Source organism: Acinonyx jubatus, chromosome A3 (assembly GCF_027475565.1).
Source record: "Acinonyx jubatus isolate Ajub_Pintada_27869175 chromosome A3, VMU_Ajub_asm_v1.0, whole genome shotgun sequence".
In the NCBI taxonomy this organism is placed as follows: Eukaryota; Metazoa; Chordata; class Mammalia; order Carnivora; family Felidae; genus Acinonyx; species Acinonyx jubatus.
The window spans coordinates 8,660,971-8,679,177 of NC_069388.1; the positions used below are offsets into that span (position 1 = coordinate 8,660,971).

At 45.5% G+C, this 18,207-nt stretch overlaps 1 long non-coding RNA gene across 1 annotated transcript; it reads right to left on the reverse strand.

Moving 5' to 3' along the window:
- Positions 1-7: 7 nt before the first annotated feature.
- LOC128311087 (uncharacterized) lies at positions 8-17,703 on the reverse strand. The gene is made up of 3 exons (XR_008289037.1): positions 17,594-17,703; positions 16,351-16,527; positions 8-179 (listed from the first exon to the last, which is right to left on the reverse strand). It is a non-coding gene; the product is annotated as an uncharacterized LOC128311087 (long non-coding RNA).
- Between the last annotated feature and the right edge of the window lie 504 nt (positions 17,704-18,207).

Here is an 18,207-nt window from a genome sequence, read left to right on the forward strand (position 1 = left end):
TGTTTTCCCGCTCTGCTGGAGATGGGCTATGTGTCACCGTTTTCCATTCTGTGATTCAGCCTTCCTTTCTGTAAACGAAGGGCCACACCCCTGGAGGAAAAGAGAGCCTGCGGTTCTCTGGGATTATTAACTCACAGCAGCCTCGTGCGGTCCTCAAAAATCCACAGCTGTACAGCCACCTAGGGTAATAAACAAAGTATAAACAGACAAGCTGCTGGCGGGGCTTTGCAAACGGTGCCGCTGTGTACCTGACGACAGAGGGAAAATGAGTCCCTTCCTCAAAGTCCGAAGTAGGTGTTTTAGGGTGACTCATGCTTCGGTAAACCTCTTCTTTGGATTTTAGTGTGCTCTTGGGACTTTTCCAGAACCTTTAGCATGAGAGGAACCCTGGAGGTGCCTAACTCCACCTGCATAACATCCGATAAAAAAAAAAAAAAAAATGTATGCCTTTCTTTACTGAAAGTGTTGAGCAAAAGAGATTGGGAATTCTAACTGCTCTCTGGCCAATGGTTTACATGCATGAGTTTAGTTTCTATGGCGTGTAGGTTGCTAACTCTGACCACCTCCGGGTTGCTATGATGATCCAATAAGAAATAATAGGAGGGGCGCCTGGGTGGCTGAGTCGGCTAAGCTTCCGACTTCGGCTCAGGTCACGGTCTCGTGGTCTGTGAGGTCGAGCCTCACATCTGGCTCTGTGCTGACAGCTCAGAGCCTGGAGCCTGCTTGGGATTCTGTGTCTTCCTCTCTCTGCCCCTCCCCCGCTCACACTCTGTCTCTCTCTCTCCAAAATAAATAAACTTTTAAAAATTAAAAAAAAAAAAGAGGGGCGCCTGGGTGGCTCAGTGGGTTGGGTGACCGACTTCGGCTCAGGTCTTGATCTCACAGTTTGTGAGTTCGAGCCCCGCGTCAGGCTCTGTGCTGACAGCTCGCAGCCTGGAGCCTGCTTCCGATTCTGTGTCTCCCTCTCTCTACCCCTCTCCTGCTCACGCTCTGTATCTCTCTGTCTCTCAATAATAAATAAACGTTAAAAAAAATTTTTTAAAGAAATAATAGGAGAATAATGCTTGGAAAAAGCAACCAAATCTAATATTAAGATCATTTCAAAGGACATCTTCATCTCATTTGATGAATAAAAGCAAAGTTTCGTGCAAGATTCTCATTTAATAGAAGCATGTGCCAAAACCTGGGTGCAAATAAGCTTTTCTGGTACTATTCTGTAAGTCTGGAAACCCGAGGGACACGGACAAACTTTTTCCGACCAGTGGTGCATCCTATATAGTTAGAAATCCCAGCCTTGAGAGAATAATGTGTCCGCTCCACAAATCCTAATCAAGATCCACCCATGCTGGTCATTTATTCTTCCAGCGCTGACGATTAAAGCTCCAGTAATGAAGCATGCTGTTCCCCCGCGAGACGCCAGTTTCAGACCCGCAAGCTGGAAACGCTTCTCAACCCGGGGCTTGTCACCAGCCACCTTGTGTTGAGTTCCTGATATCTTGCAAATAGCGGTGGGTGTGCTCCTCCCTTTCACCATCCCACCCTCCCCAGGCTCCTCACCCACCTCCTATTTTCTATTTAACAGATTTATGAGGAATAAATCAGACAAAAGTAACAGACAACCCAAAAAAAAAAAAAAAGCCACAAACAATCTAGCGAAACTTCTACGAAATGACCATCTGAAAGTGACAAGGCAAACAGGTTGCTTTACAGCAGGTTAACCAAAGGCCAAATATTTTTGTGCCTAATCTAAAGGCCCCTCCAGGATCTACTGCCTCCCTGTCTTGGTCTTTGAAAGAGATCCGATTTTATATCGGATTTATATTATTTGCAGAATTATATCCGCAAAGATATAATTGGAGGCCTTAAGCGAGTAGGATGTATATTCTGAAAGATACATTATAAAAACCATCCACCATTTTAGATGCTTCTTATTTCTCAAAAAAAGAAGGTTAATAACTTTAAGCCGAGTACGAGAGAGGGAGAGAGGACAGAGAGCGAGGGAACCGAATGTGTCCCTTTTGTTCAACAAGGAAGTGCCGATAACCGTTTTAAGTAATCTACCGTCTAGGGACAAGGTAGAATTCTGTCAAGTTTCCAAACATGATGTAACTAGGAATGCCCAAACCAGGAAGTCATCGTGCCTGGGGCTTTCTAATTCTTAGAAGCTATAGGGCTTTCTGATTATTATAAAGCTGATTCCTTGAGGGCTTCTTATTTGTTTGTTGTTGCAAGTTAATTTTATCTGTTTTTTTTTAGAGTCCACAACCAAAGGAAGAATATTGCAATATATACGAGTGAAAATAGAAAGTTGCCCTCCTCTCTCTCTGACACACACACCTTCCTCCGCCCCCGCCTGCTTCTCATCTACTTCCTGTGTTAACGGGGAGTGTATTTTTCCTATTCTTTTTTCTATATTTTTACGGAAACACACACACGCGCACACACACACACACACGCACGCAGATACATGCCTTTTTAAGGAAATCCTATAGTAGTCACCTGTCTATAACCATGTTTTAATCAACATCAGCCTCTGTGAAGCTATATAGCCCATCTCACGCCTCCAAGCCTTTTTTGAAGGCACTCTGGCTCACTTAGAACCACATTAATTTTCCACTGCCTTCTAGAGGCAACTTCACATCTTCTCAAGGAAGCTTTCAAGCGCGCAAGGGGAGGGCTCACTTCCTCTCTCGACTAGAGGAAATAACGCTTTCACGCTTTGGAAACAGCATTACTATATACCCCATTGCCCTATTCCAGGCTGAGTACCCAACAGACAAATTACACTCTTCCTGTTGGCCGTGGCTTTGAGTTTTCAGGACCAGGGCAGCCCCTGAACCCAGAGAGAGAAAGCAGTAATAGTTTTTGTTTTTTTTACAAGGTGCCGTGCCCTGATGGAGGCAGAAGAGGTTTAACCACAATGACAAACTGCTCGGCTCAACGCTGCCTGGCTAGAAAAGCGTCTGTTTTCTTTCCCCCGCCTGGTACCTAGTGGGTTTTGTCACCTGATCCATAAAGATGAGATTGCTGGAAACAGGCAGCCACAAGGCTCTAGGAAATATAGTAGCATAGAGCTCCTTTCTGAGTCTTGGTGTGTCTGTGTGTGTGCATGTGTGTGTGCGCGCACGCGTGCATGAGTGTGTGTGCGTGCATGTGTGCAAGCGTGTGTGTGCGCATGCGCGTGCATGTGTGGGTGTGTGCATGAAAATGTGTGCACACGTGCATGTGTGTGCACACATGCGTGTAGGGGTGTGCGTGAATGTGTTGCACGCGTGCATGAGTGTGTGCACGCGTTCATGAGTGTGTGCGTGCGTGTGTGCGTGTGAGTGCAAGCATGTGTGTGCGCGTGTGCGTGTGTGGGTGTGTGCATGAAAATGTGTGCATGCGTGCATGTGTGTGCACACATGCGTGTAGGGGTGTGCGTGAATTTGTTGCACGTGTGCATGAGTGTGTGTGCGTGCATGTGTGCGTGTGAGTGCAAGCATGTGTGTGCGCATGCGCGTGCGTGTGTGGGTGTGTGCATGAAAATGTGTGCACGCGTGCATGTGTGTGCACACATGCGTGTAGGGGTGTGCGTGAATGTGTTGCACGCGTGCATGAGTGTGTGTGCGTGCATGTGTGCGTGTGAGTGCAAGCATGTGTGTGCGCGTGTGCGTGTGTGGGTGTGTGCATGAAAATGTGTGCATGCGTGCATGTGTGTGCACACATGCGTGTAGGGGTGTGCGTGAATTTGTTGCACGTATGCATGTGTGCGTGTGAGTGCAAGCATGTGTGTGCGCATGCGCGTGCGTGTGTGGGTGTGTGCATGAAAATGTGTGCACGCGTGCATGTGTGTGCACACATGCGTGTGGGGGTGTGCGTGAATGTGTTGCACGCGTGCATGAGCGTGCGTGCGCGTGTGTGTGCGCAAGCGTGCATGCGTGCGTGTTTCGCATGCACATTTACAGCGGCAGCGCTTGGCCTGGAAAGATGTTCTTTCCCGGAAAAAGCAGGAGTCTCTCCAGCAGCAGGTAAACAGCCCAGGGTTTGGAACAAGGCTCAGTCAGCTGCATTTACTGGTTAATTCAACCAGTCGACGAGCACCAGCACCCGCCTCTTTTAAGATAGCCTCCCGGTTACGGATGCATCCTAGGGATGGGATTCCGGGATTCAAAGCCGGGCTCTGCCACACGCGAGCACTGTTATTCAGCCTCTGAGTTCCTCAGCCTTAAAATAAGGGAAAGTACACGTCCAAATCTCTCATCCAAATCCTCGGCGCCGAAAAGGATTTGGAATTCAGAATTTTCAGGTTTTAAAAAGGTAAGGTGGGGCTTCGGCCCTGTTACACAGGATCTCCGGCCGGGGCCCGGGGATCTGCCTCATCCACAAGTCTGCAGAGAAACCTGCAAAGACTGACTTCGGGAGAATGGATGCCCACGGTCAACAGCCTCACCTTCATTCAAGTCGTGTTCTGTAGCCAGATGAGGGAGGTCAGCTCACTTTGCTGCCAAAGTTGTTTTTTAAAAGTATACACAGCTTTTGGAATTTCAGGCTTGTGGACCCTTACTGGCATCTGCCTCACGGAGGATTAAATGGGATGATACCTGTAAAGCGTACTTAATACATGCTCAGTAAGTATTTGCTGAGTGTCCACTATGGCCAGACTGTACTAGAGCAGCTGACGACAGCCAAGGTCAGCACAGGTTTTCTGAAAAGGGTAGATATCTCTTGTTTTAAATTTTTTATTTTATTTTATTTTATATTAGAGATGGGGGAGAAGCACGAGCAGGGGAGGAACAGGGAGAGAGACACAGAATCGGAAGCAGGCTCCAGGCTCTAAGCTGTCAGCACAGAGCTGGAAGCAGGGCTCGAACTCACGAGCAGTGAGATCATGAGCTGAGCCCAAGTCGGATGCTTAACCGACTGAGCCGCCCAGGCGCCGCGGAAAGGGTAAATATCTTCACTCTGTGAACAATACAGTCGCTATCACTCTTCTCCTTCGCTGTTAGAGAGCAAAAGCAGGAAAGAACGAACAGGTCTGTGTTGTAATAAAACTTCATTTACAAAAAAGGAGACAAGAGGCCAAATCTGGACCACAAGCTGTAGTTTATGAGCCCCTGACCAAGACGGACATGACTCGAGCTCTGCATGGGTACTTGCATTTGAATGCAGAAGACAGTCAACGAATCAAATAATAAAAGGAAATGGCCAGTCTGATCATGATAGATATTGAAAGGAAATAGAATGTGCATTTAACAAGATCTGCAGGTGATCTGTGTGCACTTTAAAGTCTCAAAAGTGCTGGTCTGGGCCACCCCCTTCTTCCACAGAACAGGGCTTTCTACTGAGCTCACAGTCAGGGAGGACTTTTAATCTTTAGAACTCCCCTAAAAGGTGGGTCTTATGATACCCACTTCACAGACGAGAAAACCGAGGCTCCGAGGGTTTAAGCCACTGATTTCGTATCACCAGCTTTGCGTGCTCTGGAAGAAAGTTTTAGACTCAAGCCTTCAGAATCCCAAGCCTGCCCTCTTAACAATTTTTTTTTTCTTGCTTTGTGGGAAATGACAGGAAATCGTCTCCCTTCAGTAAAATGTCCAAGAAAGGAGGCAAGACATTGCCCTAAGCCAACAGTTCTCAAATGTTTTGGTCTCAGGACCCCTGAACCCCCTTCAGAATCACGGATAACCCCAAGGAGCTTTTATCTACGCAAGTTAGACCTATTTATGTTTACCTGCTCAAAACCAAATCTGAGACATTTTTGAAATGTTAATTTTTTAAAATCATTTTAAAATAACAATAACAGGAGCCCCCGGGTGGCTCAGTTGGTTGAGCATCCGACTTTGGCTCAGGTCATGATCTCACCATCCGTGAGTTCAAACCCTGTGCCAGGCTCTGTGCTGACAGCTCGGAGCCTGGAGTCTGCTTCCGATTTTGTGTCTCCCTCTCTCTCTGCCCCTCCCCCACTCACACTCTTGTCTCTCTCACTCTCAAAAATGAATAAGTGTTCATTATAAATAAATAAATAAATAACATCTTACATATTAACATCAATAACGTATTTTCATGAAAATTAACTATTTCCACCCCTGCCCCCAAATTTAGCAAGTAGAGTGACTTTGTTTTTACATTTTTACAAATGCCTTTAGCATTCAGCTTCCCAAGGCAGCTTTTCTTTCAGGTAGTTGAATTTCACACGTCATACCTTCCCTGGAAACCCACTTCAGCTTGTGGAACAATGAGGGTGGAAACAGCAAAGAGCATTTTGCCTTTGGGCCCCAGCCCACTGCGCTGCTGTGGGTTGTTTCTTTCTGTAGGTTCTGAGAGGGAGACCTTGGCTTCCTTGGCTTATGGCTACATCACTTTAATCTCTGTCTCCATCTTCCATAGCATTTCCCCCTTGTTTCTTAGCTGGGGAGGGGCAGAGAGAGAGAGAGAGAGGGAGACACAGAATCCAGAGAACCCGAAGCAGGCTCCAGGCTCCGAGCTGTCAGCACAGAGCCCGACGCGGGGCTTGAACCCACGAACCGCGAGATCCTGACCTGAGCCGGAGTCAGACAGTTAACCGACTGAGCCACCCGGGCGGCCCTGAATTTCCTTCTTCTTCTAAGGATACCAGTCACTGAATTAGAACCCCCTCCCCCAGTCCGGTATCACCTCATCTTAAGTGGATTACATCTGCAAAGGTCCTTTTCCTGGGGCAGCTGGGAATTACGTCTGGAGCCACACTGACATGATCTTGTGAAAACAGCACTGATGTCCTCTCAGGGCTCCAGATCAGGGGCCAGCCGACTATAGCCATGGACCGAATCGGGCTGCCATATTGTCTAAGGGCCCATGAGCTATGAATGGTTTTACATTTTTAAATGGTTGTGTAAGTATCTGCATCATCAGCCTGATATTGCGTCTTGCCTAGCAAAGCCTCAAATATCTATCTGGCCCTTTCCCAGAAAAGTTTGCCAGCCCCCGGCCTAAACCCTGCTGTCTGCACCAGACCCACCACCCACACCGGTTGTGGACGTCGGGTTCTGCTGGGAGAACCACAGTCAAGGCCACCAAGGATGAAGGAATGTTAGCGTCACAAGTCACTAATGCGGGCTCCACCCAGCCCATCCTTCTTGGCATCGCTGGGTTCCAAACCAAAGTCTGGGGCAGCTGCCTCTGATTGGCAAGCCCTAGGCCATGTGTCCACACCCTGGCTGCAAGGAGCGCTGGGAATCGATCTACATTTTTCCCTCCTGCCGTGATAGGTGGGTTCTGCTTTCCAAAAATCAAAGGGGAACAACTCCCCAGGTTTAGGAAACGGGTTCAGATGGTGGAGGAAAGACAAAAACGATAAACACACTCTACCTGACGCAGACACATAATCTCGGAACTTTCTCTGCTGGACACAGAAGACCAAGAACTCTGATGACTGGCTTTTCGATCTGACTCCGTCTATAGCGGCCAAACGCCACGTTAGATATTGTTCCAGCTTTCTCCTCCAAATGCAAAACGTGAACCTCTGATAGCTGGTCTTCACTTTCTAGAAAAACCTAAGCTAAAAGACTCACCCAAACCCCTGGAATATGACTTTTGTGTGGGCGGAACTACCATGTGGCTATTATTTTCACTGGCTCCGCCTCTGTCTTCAGGAAGATGCCTTCAGCTCTGGATCTTATCTGAAAACCAATGAAGAATTAGGTACCGGCAGACAAGTTACGGAGAGAGCTCGCTATGCGTGGGTGCTGGGCTGGTTCCCATGCCCGGCTTCCTTAATTGCCACGATCACCGTTACACCCATTTTATGGATGAGGCCATCGCTTTGGCCTCCAGAGAGCAAAACGTAGAGCACTATATTCTACCCGAGGGCACCCCTTGAGCGCATTTGCAACTTTACCTAGGTGCACACAGCTAGTAAGCGACAGACTAGGTTTGAACCCGGGTTCACTGACGGCAGAGGCTGGGATAAATTTTTTTATTCCGTCTATGCTGCATTTTCCTTATCTGTACCTGCACCTCGGAAAGTGAGAAACTTACATAAGCGCGGGAGGCCACGGGGCTGAAAGTTCACAAAACGAAATGACTTTAAATGTATCCTCTCAAATGTATCCTCTCTCTTCCCGCAATGAGTCCTGTAGCAGACACAGGTGGTTACCTTTCATTACACAGTCTGTACTTGAGAAATACTTCAGTATGATCAGTGCAATAAGCTGTCCACAAAGTCCAGTTAGTTGAAACTCAGCAGGAGTGTGGTTAGCTAACTGGCGAGCAAGAATGCATCGTTTGGGGATAGCTGGCAAACACCAAGGCAGAAAGGACCACGCTCCAGCAGCAGCTATGACAGGTGCTTTTTGCAATTCAGAAATGGGGTATTTGGGGTTTTTTGTTTTAATTTTTTTAATGTTTATTTTACTTTTGAGAGAGACAGAGAGAGAGGGAGACAGAGCGTGAGTGGGGGAGGGGCAGAGAGAGAGGGAGACACAGAATCCGAAGCAGGCTCCAGGCTCTGGGCTGTCAGCACAAAACCCCATACGGGGCTCGAACTCAGGAACCTCAAGATCATGACCTGAGCTGAAGTCTGACGCTCAACCGACTGAGCCACCCAGGCGCCCCAGAAATAGGGTTTTTATTGATGAAACTAGGGACTGATGACAACTAGCATGAGCACACTGACATTAGAAATAGATTTGCAAGAGGGGGGAAGAAAGACGTGTATTTATTTGCATTGGTGAAATTAAAGGTATTCAAGACATGTGAGCCGACTAGCATGCTTCATAGGCTACAACAATCCACCCTTTACCCACCACTACCCTTCCCCTCTCCTTCCCCAATTGAGCCTGTGTCCAGCCACTGGACAGGAGGATTTCTGACCGCATCATGCCAAGCAGACAGCACAGAATCCTGCTTTTGATGTACTGTTATGCCTGCCTTGCGTGAACCTTTCATTTAAGGTACGACCAGGGCCCCTGAAGGAATGGAGTGCTGAGGCTTTATGGAGCTTCCACAACACGTTGTATAAACTGTTTTGCGCGCGCTTTGCTGATCAGTGTTTGGTTATAAGGGTCGCAAAATTTGGACAGACTGGATTTTATGGTAACCTGTAGCTAGGTCGTGTGGAAACGCTCGCCTCTGCCAGAAATAACCTAGGAATCGTTCCATGTCAAATTCGGTTAGATCGCAACCGTTTCCCTGGTACCCAATAGCCATCACCCGTGTCTTCCTTCCTAAGAGAATCCCTATTGGTTCAGCTATCAGTCAGCTGAGCAGTTCAGAGAGCAAGCACGGGCACCAGGAGATGACTAATCTAAGCCAGGGGCCAGCAAACTATGGCCCACAAGTTAAATCTGGCCCATCACCTGGTTTCATAAATAAAGTTTTATTGGAACACAGCCCCAGCCACTTATTTATGTGTTTCCTGTGGCTTCTTTCAAGCTGCTGCAATAGCAGAATTGACTAGTTGCCACAGAAGCCGCATGGCCCACGAAGCCTAAAATATTTGCTATCTGGCCCTCTACAGAAAAAGTTTGTCACCTCTAGGACAGAATAGTGTCAGTCAACACGTGTTCTATGGAACAGAAGCATTGGCATCACCTGAGAACTCATGAGAAAGGCAGACTCTCATGCATCACCCAGACCCAGCCTGGAATCAGATCACCTAGAGGGTAAAACTTCCCGCAAAGGAGGAAAGCCATGACTGGCTTAGACCGAATATCCTTCAACCCTTGGAGCTGGGTACATTGGTGCCCAAAGTAAACTCGGTTTCTGTTAGCAGAGAAGAAGAAAGAGAAGAAATCACTGTAGGGTAGGGGACTCCATTTGCTGTAGTGTTCATTCCCCTCTGGTTACAGAATTTTCACATAGACAAACCAAGCCCCAAGTGCCGAGAGTTTGTGTGTTACTATGAAGGGCGCTGGAACAGGGAGAGTCATCGGAGGAAGACAAACTTCATTTGATGCACACACCGTAGGCAAGTCCTTTTCCCTCCCTGAGCTTTGGGTTTCATAAGTGTAAAATAAGGGCAGTAATTTCAGACATAAAGTTTGTATCGGGGGGACCGATGCAGTCACAAGTAATGGGACAGCCTGCAAATAGAGACAAATTCTGGTCTAACAAATACAAAATCTGGAGGTAAGGAGTTCGAGCATTGTGCAGCATTGCATGGGACTAGCAGTGTCATCAAATACTTAGCCTCTTGGTTCCTTCTCCACCATCTCCCATGTATTTTATACTCCCTTTGTGGTTTCAAGATGGCTGCCTCAGCTCCAATCATCTTATTCTGACTCAGAGGCAGGGCAGCAGCCAGGGAGGTGACTGCCTTCCTGCACACTTCTTTCTATGGGAGGGTGGGATGGGGAACATCTTTCTCCAAGGTACCACCCGCCCCCAGCCGAATTTTGCTTAAATCTCATTGGCCCAAACTGGATCATACAGTCATCCCTATACAATCACAGATACAGATACGATTACCGTGATTGGCTTAGACCAGCAGGGGTCGGCAAACGTTTTTGAAAAGAGCTGGAAAGTAAATATTTTAGGCTTTACAGGCCATATAACATCTCTCACTACTACTCAACTCTGCTGGAATAGGAGAGAAGCAGCCATAGATAATGCGTGAACTAACTGGGTCTGACTGTTCCAGTACAACTTATTTTTTTATAAAAACAGGCCGTGGATGGGATTTGGCCCACAAGCCATAATTTGCTAATCCCTATTTATACTCTACTCATCAAAAGCACAGGAGATAGAGTCGGACAAATTCAAGCCCTGGCTTTGCCAATTTCCAGGCATGCAACTGTAAACAAATAGCTTAACCTGTGTTCCAGTTTCCTTATTTTGTAAAATTGAAAACGGGTAGACCTTCAGGAAACAGAGAATCCACCTAAAGATACGATAAATGTCCTCCTTGATAGGGCACCTTCAGGGTAGGTTGATTCAATGGCTGTAGTCCCAAGTTCTTTGGATCTTCTCATTCTGCCCACCTCAGTGTATTGGCTTTGAACTTCAGATTTGCCCCTCATAGCCACAAAAAGGCGGCCACAGTGCAGCTGGCATCTATTCATCTAAAGAAAATCTGAAAATTGAACATTCCTTCCCTTGTTTACCTTTTCAAGAGCAGGGATAACTTTCCCAGAGATATACCCCCCAGCCTGTTTACTTTATCCAGCTCATTGGTGATCATTACATTACATAATTCTTGAACCTGTTATTACCAACAGAAATAAAGTTATCTTGAGGGAGCCTGGGTGGCTCAGTTGGTTAACTGTCTGACTTCAGCTCAGGTCATGGTCTCGAGGTTCATGGGTTCGAGGGCCATGTTGGGCTCTGTGCTGGCAGCTCGGAGCCTGGAGCCTGCTCTAGATTCTGTCTCTCTCTCTCCCTCTCTCTCTTTCTCTCTCTGCCTCTCCCCCACTCCCACTCTGTCTCTCTCTCTCTCAAAAATAAATAAACATTAAAAGAAAGGAAAAAAAAAAAAAGAAAATTCTCTTAACTGATTAGACTCCTTTAATCACAATAGCTGGGGGTGAGATCCAGGCATTGACAATTTTTAAAAGCTCTGAAGAAAAGCTGACCTTATGCCCAGAATTGAGAACCACTCATAATGACCAGTCAAAACTCCATCCCTTGGAATTGTTGAGGTTTCAACTTTTCCTGAAGTACACAGCAGTTGAAAAAAATCAAACTAAATATATATGCATGTGTGTGCATGTAAATTTGAGTTTTATCTGCAAAGAAAATAATTAGCAATTATGATTAGGTAGACAACAACCAGGGTATGCTAAACTAATGATCTTTTTTTTTCTCTTACATAATTTTGAGGACAAAATACCTAGTGCCTTGCATATTTTTTCAATTTTTTTTAATGTTTATTTATTTTTGAGAGAGACACAGACAGAGCATGAGCAGGCAAGGGGCAGAGAGAGAGGGAGACACAGAACCCGAAGGAGGCTCCAGGCTCTAAGCTATCAGTACAGAGCCCGACACGGGGCTTGAACTCACAAACTGTGAGACCATGACCTGAACCGAAGTCAGGCGCTTAATTGACTGAGTCCCTCTTGCATATATTTTTTGTATATAAAAAAATGTGGGGTTCAAACTCAGCTCAGGCTCCAAGATCTAGATAAAGTTGCATGCTCTACAAACTGAGCCACCCAAGTGCCCCTCTTGCATGTTTTTAAGTAGACATCTTAAATTTTATTACAATTCAAGCGAGTTCATATTTTTAGTAGGAAAATAGTAAATATTTTGTTAAAAAAAAAGAAATAAAGAAAAGAAAAGAGAAGAAAAGAAAAGAAAAACCTGGGAAACAAAAGCAAAACTGAACTACGGGACCTCATCAAAATAAAAAGCTTCTGCACACAGCGAAGGAAACGATTAGCAAAACTAAAAGGCAACCGACAGAATGGGGGAAGATATTTGCAAATGACATATCAGATAAAGGGTGAGTATCCAAAATCTATAAGGAACCTATCAAAACTCAATACCCAAAACACAAATAATCCAGTGAAGAAATAGGCAAAAGACATGAATAGACACTTCTCCAAAGAAGACATCCAGATGGCCAACTGGCACATGAAAAAATGCTCCCCATCACTCATCATCAGGGAAATACAGATCAAAACCACAATGAGATACCACCTCACATCTGTCAGAATGGCCAACATTAACAATGCAGGCAACAACAGATGTTGGCGAGGATGCGGAGAAAGAGGATCTCTTTTGTATTGTTGGTGGCAATGCAAGCTGGTGCAGCCACTCTGGAAAACAGTATGGAGGTTCCTCAAAAAACTAAAAATAGAACTACCCTACGACCCAGCAATTGCACTACTAGGCATTTATCCACGGGATACAGGGGTGCTGTTTTGAAGGGACACATGCACCCCCATGTTTATAGCAGCACGATCAACAATGGCCAAAGTATGGAAAGAGCCCAAATGTCCATCGACAGATGAATGGATAAAGAAGATGTGGTCTATATATACAATGGAGTATTACTCGGCAATCAAAAAGAATGAAATCTTGCCATGTGCAACCACGTGGATGAACCTGGAGGGTATTATGCTAAGTGAAATTAGTCAGTCAGAGAAATCATATGACTTCACTCATATGAGGACTTTGAGAGACAAAACAGATGAACAGAAGGGAAGGGAGACAAAAATAATATAAAAACAGGGAGGGAGATGAAACAGAAGAGACTCATAAGTATGGAGAACAAACTGAGGTTACGGGAGGGGTTGTGGGAGGGAAGATGGGCTAAATGGGTAAGGGGCACTAAGGAATCTACTCCTGAAATCATTTGTTTTGTTAATTCCGGAAATCATTGTTGCACTACATGCTAACTAATTTGGATGTAAATTTTTAAAAATAAAAAATAAAATTAGGAAAAAGAAAAGAAAAGAAAAACCTGTGGTCAGTGTATGTGCTTAGAATCCATAATTCATTCTATGATTTGATAAAATAACTCTTAACTAATCCATTGAATAGCACTCACTAAATATGAAAGAAAACCATATCACATTTTTATCCTGAGGTATTCAGGTGTTTTTATCCCCAGTGTATGCTGAAATATTTGATGGTTCTAGAAAACATTCCAGTTGTATTTCTAAGAACCAACAACACTGTTACCCTTCTGTGACTGTTCTGAATGCACCTTAGAAAGAAATGTATGTAAGATAAAGTAATATAGGATGTCCACATTTAGGCACCTTGATTAATCATTAAAGGACGGTTTCTTTGGGGCGCCTGGGTGGCTCAGTTGGTTAAGTGTCCGACATCAGCTCAGGTCATGGTCTCGTGGTTTGTGAGTTTGAGCCCTGCATCGGGCTCTGTGCTGTCAGCTCAGAGCCTGGAACCTGCCTTGGATTTGGTGTCTCTCTCTCTGCCCCTCCCCTGCTTGACTCTCTCTCTCTCTCTCTCTTCCTCAAAAATAAATAAATCTTAAAAAAAAAAAAAAAAAGAGGAGGGTTTCTTTAACCTGTTACTTTGAAAACCGTTACACCATCTACCAGCTCAATGCTGAGCGCAGACCTCTCTGTAAGGTAGGAAGAGGGTGAATGTGAACTTAAGCACACAGCAGCATCCCCAGGCAGTTTCAGGCGTATGTAAATGTGATATAAACATGTAAATTCTAGAAATCAATTCCCTTAAGCCTGTCAGGGCAGCGTCGTCCTATTCTAAGACCATTCTAAAATATTCCATTGGTTGTTTTGCAGATTAAGTGAGATTGACACAGGTAAGCAGTCAGCCCTCGGTAACTGGTAACTATTATTATTATCTGCAGTCATAAATAAAGGAGGAGCACCTTACTTCCCTGCCTGATGAGGGGAAGGAGATAACAGTTGTTAGAACTGAGGATAAACTCTCCGCTAACCTGTTCCTTGAAAGCACCTATGACCTTCCAGCTTGGACAGCTGGTAATGATGGTTCAGTTGGCGAGAGCCGGAAAGAATCAACTTAACTTCCCAACATGCTACATTTCTTCCCATCTCAAGGAACATGCCTCTGCTGCTTCTCTGCCTGGAACTTTCTTCCCGGGTCTAGGTCTTTACCTTGTGGCCTCCACCCATCACCCAAGCCTCTTCCTTGACCTCCCTCCCTCCCGCATTGCTACACCCAACTCGGACACTCTCCATCCTATCTGTCCGGTTTCCTTCCCTTGCTGACATCCCTCATCGTCTGAAAATATCTTGGTTTGGACTTAGGTGTCTGATTTGTTCACTGCCAAATCCTCAGAATGGAGCACAGGGCGTGACACGCGGTAGATCCCAAAGTAGGTAAGAATTAGTTGAACAAAAGGATTAGTTGAACAATCAATGACAGACCTCCTCTTGGAGGGGAAAGAGAATGGAATTTGGGGTCAAGACTTTGAGGTCATCCCACCATGCATTAGCTGGGACACGGTATGCCCCAGGACCTCATTGTTCTCATCGAAAAAATAAAATAAAAATGCCTTCCTTGTAGAGTTATCAGGAGGACTTGGTAACACGTAGTCAGGACTTTAGTCCCGTGCCTGGCATGTGGGAGACACAGAAGACACTATCATGAATTTTGTTTGCTAACTTTTTTTTTTTTTAACCTGGATATGTCACTACACTGATCAATCCTAGAGACCTTGAAAAAACTAAGCCACTGTGACAACACCAAAATCGTGGCCTACCTGGCAATACAGATCAATTTCCAAGATCTCCAACTTGTCTTAGTAGGAAAGAAGAGAAAATAACCCCAAATACGCTTAGGGTTCAATTCTCCTTTGGTTACAGAAGTTTTACATTTATAACCAAAGCTTCACAAGCCGAGAGTCTGTATCTTACTATCAAATCTGGTAGCCTCTTACTTTAACAACTTATTCTACTTGTAGTTTTGAAAATAACATACACCGGGGGAAAAAATGTATGTATGTCTCCTGAAACACTGTATTCCGTTTCTTCATTATTTTGGAAATTACCCGAGAAATTTAGGTCTTTAGACAAGCAGTTTCGTTAAACTGATAAGGCAATGAAGGTTTTTTTGGTCTGTTTTAAATTTAGAATTTAAGGGCTTTTCAAAGTTTGAGATGAAAAAAGGCGGGGGGGCGGGGCCTGGGGGGGCGGGGCCTGGGTGGCTCCGTAGGTTAAGCACCCGACTTCTGCTCAGGGCATGATCTCATGGTTGGTGGGTTTGAGCCCCGCATCAGGCTCTGGACTGATGGCTCAGAGCCTGAAGCCTGCCTTCCATGTTGTGTCTCCCTCTCTCTCTGCCCTTCCCCCTCTCAAAAATAAATAAACATTAAAAAAAATAATAAAACAACAACAACAAAAGTTTGAGATGAAAAAGGGATAAAGGAAGAACTGTTTGTCTGTTTGTTTTTAATATTCTGGGGCCCCTAACAGATTCAGTTTTCCAATAACTATTACTGCTTCTTTTTCCTGTTCAGCATCACATTAAAAAAAAAAAAAAAAAAAAAAGAGGCATTTTGAGCAGAAGGAAACATCCAGGCTTAAGCGCCCGGGCTCCAGTAACCAGAACAAGGATCTGCAAATTTTTTCTGTAAAGGAACGGACAAAGTGTTAAGCTTTGCGGGGCACAGCGTTTCTGTCACTGTTGCTCAAGACCAGTCACAGGTGATGTACCCCCGAATGAGCATGGCTGTGTTCCAATAAAACTTTATTTATAAAAACGCGCATTGAATCAGAGTCGGCCATTGGCTGACAATTCGGTAACTGTCAACCTTGATCTCGAATTATATTCTGCCTGTACCATTTTCTAGTTACTTGATAATTTGGCCAACCCCTCATTCACCTGCAAAATGGACACACCTATAACGACCCCATCTGGTTCTGAGGATAAAATAGATCAGCGTATAAATTATTCCATGTAAGTATTCTGTAAACGTTACCTTATTATTATTCTCACCTGACAGTAAAGAGGGCAATCCTGCAGTCTGGAAGCATCACATTCCAGTGCACCAGGCAGCCTCCGGAAGAATCCGGAAGAAGTTTCCATTGTTGGTGGAGTTTAACTTTGTCCTCCTTCGCTTTTGACTAAAAATGCCTTTTCCCTCTTTCCTAAGCAATTCCATTCAAGGTAGTTCTGGGAGGAAAACAGAGGAGCCGAGGGATGTAGGATCTAAATAGATTGGGCTCTTGGGGGAGAAAGATCATTCTGCCCCTACTGTGTGCTCCCTCTGCCCCAATCTCCTTTTTGGTGGAAGGACTCTATTCCCCCGGTTTACCCCATCTATCAGAAGGCTCGAGCTGTCCTGGAGAACGTTTTTGAAGACGCATCGGGGCAGCTGGTTCCTGTGCACCCAGCGTTGCTCACATGAGCACCATGGCAAAACCAATGTTTATTGACTCCATTGGACAACATCATCACCGAGGAAAAAGATCTTCTGGGACTTTGCTTTCCTTTTTTTTCTTTGGGACATTTTTCCGGCATCTGGGTTACCCACTTAAGTTTTTAGGATTTTCGGGCATCAGGCACTTGGCTTTGTCTCCCATTTCTTTGTGCTGATTGTCAAATGCCCACGTATTATTTACACCTCCCTTTCTCTCTGGGGCTTCTAATCCCTCCCTTTCTTATTACTAGCATTTCTTCCTGGAGCTAGCCTCCTTTTTTCTAACCAGCAGGAGAGCTCCCCCCACCCCCCCACCCCCCCACCCCCGCAACCCCCCACTCCCGCCTCAAGATAAACAGCAAACAAGATCGTGAATTTCAATGACAAATACAGCAGGCGCTATATTCTCCAGCCCCACGTAATTTTTAACTTGGGGATGGTAACTTCTTCGGTTTTCCTGCTCTGAACATTGGCAAGCCCAGTTCCTCTTTCAATTAGCTTGCTTGTTACAAGGCGCAGGGAGCTGCCCTCCTCTTTAACTCAAATTTCCTTCTTCCCAGGCGTAACACAAATTTGCTGTACACATTGCAAGACAAAGAACAAAAAGACCTCACTAGCTGAGCAAAAAGATTCAGTTGTATACATGATTTCACCAGGTTTCCAACTGTATAATGAAATCAGACTCCTCCCCCGGGAGGGGGAGGTCCCTCCCCAACCTATGGCGCACACAAAATCCCACCCACTTCTTTCCAAGGACACACTTTGTTCTAAATCCCCAAGGCTTCACTCCTGCGCACAAAAAAGAACAGGAAGCTTTACCTAAATTGTAAGAGTGAGCCGTGATCCTGCTCTGAGCCCCCGATGAGAGCAGTAGATGGGACAGAATTACACAATCTGTAGCCGGCATTTGTAACTAGCAGGCATGGGATGCGAACGCAATGAATCTGGCAGGGCTGACCTCTGGGTGGGGTGGGGGGGGGGGGGGGGTTGAAAGGGAGCATGACTTTTTTTTTTTTCTTCCTCATGAGCCTCTCTCAAGCTGGACGAAAGACTAAAAACTACATGAAAGGGCACGTGTTCATAATAGATTTTTAATGGCTTATTCATTCTGTTTTTAACCCTCACTTACAAAAAAAAGAAGAACTCCTTCGGGTTAAGGCAAGTTAAGGACAGGTGTTGGGGGCGCCTGGGTGGCTCAGGTGGTGAAGCATCGGACTCTTGATTTCGGCTCAGGTCATGGTCTCATAGTTCATGGGTTTGAGCCCTGTGTCTTGTTATGGGCACAGAGCCTGCTTGGGATTCTCTCTCTCCCTCTCTCTCTCTGCCCCTCCCCTGCTTGCGCTGTGTTTCTCTCGCTCAAAAATAAACATTTTTTTAAAAATTAAGGATAGGTGTGGAGTAAAGCTGCTGCTTTCAGAAAGCAGTGGGTGTGT